Source organism: Arvicanthis niloticus (genome assembly GCF_011762505.2).
Source record: "Arvicanthis niloticus isolate mArvNil1 chromosome Y unlocalized genomic scaffold, mArvNil1.pat.X SUPER_Y_unloc_1, whole genome shotgun sequence".
In the NCBI taxonomy this organism is placed as follows: domain Eukaryota; kingdom Metazoa; phylum Chordata; class Mammalia; order Rodentia; family Muridae; genus Arvicanthis; species Arvicanthis niloticus.
In genome coordinates this window covers 5,229,057-5,235,056 of record NW_023044978.1, presented here as the reverse complement: position 1 = coordinate 5,235,056, position 6,000 = coordinate 5,229,057, and positions in this window count along the sequence as shown.

Sequence of the window (6,000 nt, the reverse complement as noted above, 5' to 3'; positions counted from 1 at the left end):
AATATCCTTCGTGGATTTGTATCCAACTTGGTGCCAGCAAAAATCCAGAAAAATGTTTGTCTTCTCAACTTCTCCTTTCATTACTACTACTCTTTGGTTTGGAAGGGGAGAGAGTATCATGGGTGCAGGTCACTACACCTAGAGGGTCATATGTTGCTCATTATGAGGACACAGAACTCATTTTGATAATGCAACTCTGTAGCCAGACACAAGGCATCACCAATTGATAATATAACTTATCCAGCTCGCTTTCTCTATAGACTACTGGCTATAGACTACTGGCTCATTCATTCTTCTTACAAAACCTCTCTGCACAGCCATGACTTTCCTTCACTTTCTATTCAGAGACAAGTGTTTCTTCTTGCCATATCTTTGTGATTTTAGAGTGCTACGGACACTCTCCAAGTTACACCCTCTGAAAAGCTGCTGCAACTCTAGCTACTTTATGTATATTAAAGATTAAGTAGAGAATTTAGACTCATTAAGAAGAAGAAATTCAGCAAACTTCACCCAACCATAGAAAGGAAGAGTTTAAAAGTCAAGCCAAGTACAAATGATTCCAAACACAGGCAAATAACAGATTCTTGACTATCATAATCAGTAGCCTCTGTATTGATTAAAAACACAGAAAATGTTCTGTGGTGAAGCTCAGTGTTAGAGCACTTGCCCAGCACATGTGAGTGTCTGAATCTCACCCATTGCACTCCAGAATATACCAGTGTTACAAATGTTGTGCTTCTCCCCGAAATGAATGTAATCTGGGAAAGAGAACAAAGGGAGCTTTTGGACTCCTGGTCCTGAGATATTATGAAGTATGGCTAGCCACAAGGGTAGATGTTTCCCACAGAAAACTCAATTTCATCAATCTTTAGAACAAACCAACGGAGAAGAGTTTAAGGATAGATTTGAATTTACATAGAATTTAGAGATCATGAGCCATCAGCCATGTAATTTATGTTGAATTTATGCCCTTTATAGTGAGATGCTTTTCTACTTGAATAGATTCGAGTGCAGTGGTCACAGTCATGTGTTCTGTGTCTACTCACATATTTTCTCCCACTTGCAGCTACCTAGAGTGAGACCTAGTTTGCATTGAGCTTTAGTCCAGAGAAAGTAGAAGACTCAATATGATCTGCCTCATCTCAAAATAAGTGGGGCCACTGATTATTCCCAAGATGTACTTAGTTTGACTCTAATTCAGGATCACACTTTTGGCATCAGGTAATACTGAAAATTTTGTTTCAGCAGGTGTTTACAAAAGTTCTATGCCTTAGACATACTCCAGCTATGGCCCCTGCCATATGTGTGTCACGAATGGTAGTGGTAGGAGCTCAGATGTGATCAGCAGATTACTTGTTTTAGAGAAGGTTGTTATTGTTATGGAGTCAGGGTAGAGGGGCAAACTTGAAGTTTGAAACTGATTAATTTGATGATTTTTTTGACTTTGAAATTTGTTGCAAACACTCACCATTGGCATAATGGAAAACATACAAGTGATTCTTTACTACAGAAAGTCAGTAATGAATTAATTCTAGTTACATATGGTTTAATAAGTAAAGCTATTTTTATATGCAAATATGGACGTATACATTTATGTTTTTACTTCTTTGGTAAATATATATCTGTGTGTGCATTTTTTCATGTGTGCACATGTGTACACAAAATTAATTGAGTCCAAAGATTATTAGTCATCATTTGATCTCCACCTCATTTGTTTAGATATTTTATTTACACTTCATATGTCATCCCCTATCCCCATTCCCCACATCCCCCAACACCTCTTAGGAAACCTTTATCCCATGCCCCCTTTTCCTTTCTGCATTTATACATTTATTTTAAAATAATGTTAATCATAGGCTTTATAAGTTTGGAATTGTTCAATCAGAGGTGTAACCCACTGACCAACCTAGATATAACAACTATCTTTGACTGGTGGAGATACATGAATATCTGCCTCCCTGTCTCCCCCCTCTTTCTCTCTTTCATCACCTAGCTTCTCCTCTCCTTCCTCTTCTTCTCTTCTTACTCCTTTTCTTCCTCTCAGTACTCCTCCTACCTTGGCTCCTCCTACACATCACCCTTCCTGTTAAAATGAAACTTTTCTCTCAAAATACAATTAGAGCATAATTATGCCATTTTGTACCAGTGAGGTACAGGATAGTCTTAATACCCAGTCCATCCTTTTGTTGACTAACCAGCTCCTCTGTCATGTATTCTAACTAAAACATTTAGTTCTGAACCTGGCTTTAGGATGAATGTCAGCTGACGACCATCCACTCAAATCTTTTCTCTTAAGGTCAATAGCTATATGTTTTCAACCCCATCAGAAATCCAGAATGACTGAGTTAACTATAATTGTGGGAAGCACAAATCATAGTTTCTAAAACTTAGCCAATTTATAGAGACCTCTGAACACCTGGACACATGCTCTACTTCAGAACCTTGGAGCAACTGTTCTTCTGCCTTCTGGCCCAGGATCATCTGACAGACCTTAGTGCTGCAGAATTATTAAGGGCTGATTACTCTGAACTTAGAGCTCACTAATTGCCTAGGTTGGCCAATACTATTCAGATGTTTACTAAGACCCTAGAGCAGTGTGAGCATTAAATCTGCAGATCTTCATACCTGGACTTTTCATGTGGGTTTTGTGGATCTGAACTTAGGTCCTCAGGCTCATGCATGGCAAACAGTTTACTAACAGAGCCATCTGATCAGCACCTATATAAGTTTTCTTTTTTAAAAACCACACTTTAAAGTCACTAAGAACAACGGGTTGAATATGCAACTTTGGAGAAAATTTTGCCAGGCATACAAGGCCCTAAGTTTAATTCCTAGCATTGCTAACCAACAAATAAACAGATACATAACGTAAATGTGAACAAAACCAGCCCATTCTTAAAGAGAAGAATGATTTGTACTGTTGACAGTTTTGACACTTGCATGTATCTTCCGTGATAAATTTGATATCACAGATTATTGTGTACTCTTTGGGAAAGAAATGTGTTACGGTAATGTGATTTCACAGTAAATTATTTTTATAGGAACCTGCTTACCCTAGGATATAGAAAAATAGTAAGTATAATCTCGGCCTTTCTTTTAATGGCATGAGCCTGAGAATTATAACCCTTCTTATTATAAAGATTTATTTTATATATAGTTCTGTTACAGTATTTTCACTTCTGTTACATCATATTTTACATGTCTTTATTCTTGTCCACCAGCCTGAGTACTGGAGCTTTATGACAAGCCTTGATATCTAGTATGTAAAGACCCATTCTTTTTTACATTCTTGTTCTTATATTATTATAGGGACTTGGGGCTCTTTATTTTCCACAGCTAGTTGAACGGCAAGGACTTTCTGAATTAATCATAAAATATCGAGCTGTTGTTATGGTTCATTTGGGTTCCATCTCAGCCATGCAGGAGTTGTGTATGATGGCAGAGACCTCTAATTCAGGTACCTGTGAGTTGGATGCAGGAGGATCTAGAGCTTAAGGTCAATTCTTGGGAGTTGAGGGAGCAGCTAATTTAAATGTCATTCATATGATAGGTCAAAGAAAACAAATAAAACAAAAATTTAAAAATTAAAATATCCACAGTAATCTGACGTGGGGAGCCAACAGAAGGCGGCTATCATCCTTGCAGCCATCTTGAGCCATATACCCTGACAAGAGACTTGTTTTCAACAGCCTACAACAGCTGAGCACATTCTGATAACATCTTATTTTATATACCCAGGATATTCCCTTGGGTGTGTGTGACTTAAAGGTGTGTCTTAAAGGCATGACTTAAGAAGTGATACTTATAAAAGTTGAGAGGCAGACAGAAGAAGGGACTGGAAACGTGGAACTTGGAGGCACTAGGGACTAGGAACTATACTTGGAACTTGGACTAGGAACAAGGGACTTGGAAAGTGAGAAGAGGAGAGACTTCAGAATAAATGGGACTGAATCAAACTGTCCTCTCTCTCTCTCTCTCTCTCTCTCTCTCTCTCTCTCTCTCTCTCTCTCTCTCTCTCTCACTGAACCCTGACCCATGGACTGGAGCAGCAATATGAGCCAGGACAATTTAGCCCCATATGCTTGGGGCAGTGTGTGCTCTAACTATTTTGGCCCCCATGCTTTTGGCAGTGTGGGTTCCAACATTTGGCAGAGAGGTACCTGAAACTTTGGTGCCCAAAGTGGGGCAATGAGAATGAGAGACCCAGTGAGTGACATGACTGGAAGAAGGATCTGCCGAAAATTCAGATGTGAAACAAGGGTGATCACTGAGAATCCACCATGTTGAGGAAGGTAAGTCATGATAATAAAAATGCAGCAAGAAATAAGTCAGCCTGAACTCAAATCTCTGTTTTTATTTTGCTGTTTACTCCTCACGGGTGTTAATTGTCTGCTTTTGCTTCATTCCTTAAATGCTATCTTTCATGTTCAAAATAAAAAGAAACATATTTATCCCAAATTAGAATCTAAAATACAACCAAAGGTTGATGACGATTTGTCAGAGCCAGGTTGTGCTGATCAATTAATGACAAAAGCAGGGAGGATATTGGGTAATGTAGAGGCAGGAGTAGATTATGTGAACCAAATTGCATATGAAAATGCCAATCCTACCTGCCAAGTGACCATTAGACCCTACAGGAAAATGACAGACTTTATTGGGTATATCAGACCCTGTTCTGAAATAGGTCTCTCCTACCAACAGGGATTAGCTATGGTGGCTGCCATGAAAGGACAATCAGTAAGAGGTTTTTTTTGGCTAGTAGAAATCAAAAGGCCTGTTTTAAATGTGGCAAGCATGGACACTTTGCAAGAGATTCTGCGGAAAATCAGTTAACCCAGAGACAGCCCAGAAAACAGCCTGGGCTATGCCCACTTTGCAACTGTGGAAGGCATTGGTCTAGTGAATGTAGGTCCAAAAGGAAACACCCTTTCTCATAATCAGGGAAACGGAAACAGAGGCCAGTTCCAGTCCCTGAACCAACACAAGCCAAAACAGGCTTATGGAGCAGTCAGTTTTATACCAGCAAGCAACAATCCCTTTCAGAACTTAGTTGAGCCACACCAGAAGTGAAGGACTAGACCCCAGTTCTGCCACCCACACAGTATTAACCCCAAAAATGGGACATCAGGCCTTACGCACTGGTTTGTATGGACTGCTCTATCCAAATGTGTTTGGCCTGAAAGTGGGAAGAAGTAGTGCTACAATTTATGGACTATAATTTTTTTCCTGGAGTCATAGACAATGAGAATCAAGGTGAGATTAAGGTAATAGCACAGGCAATTCAGAATATAGTCAGCATTCCTACAGGGAGGAGGATAGTTTAACTATTGTTACATCCATTCGTCCCTACTAATCACATATATAAGGATCCTAAGAGAGGGGATCAAGGCTTTGGTTCCTCTGATGCATATTGGGTACAGCCTACAGTTAAACAAAAACCTATGATGACACTATGGCTGGATGGAAAGGAATTCTGAGGCTTGGTTGACACAGGAGCTGATGTGAGTATTCTAAAACAAAGTGATTGGCCTGCCACTTGGCCTCTGACCCCAATCTTAACCAATCTAAGGGGTATTGGCCAAAGTCAAAATCCACAACAATGCTCTTAATTGCTGATGGAAAGATAAAGAAGGTAATACAGGGAATATACAACCCTATGTCATCCTGGGCCTCCCCATTAATCTCTGGGGCAGAGGTCTGTTATCCCAGTTGAGATGGATTATTTGCAGCCCTGATGAAGTAATCATGGCTCAAATGGTAAACTCTGGATTTTCCCCAGGGAAAGAATGAAGAAAACATGAGGAAGGGATTATTCATCCTGTTGAGGTCCATGGTAACACTGGAAGAAGGAGGCTTGGGGTTTTTTGAATGGGGGGCTACAAATAAAGCTGCACCCCTAGGGCATTGTGTAGACCCCATTACCTGGAAGGGGGACTCGTTCATCTGGGTGGATCATTAGTCCCTAACCACCAAAAATTTCAAACTGCTCTTTTGCTAGTG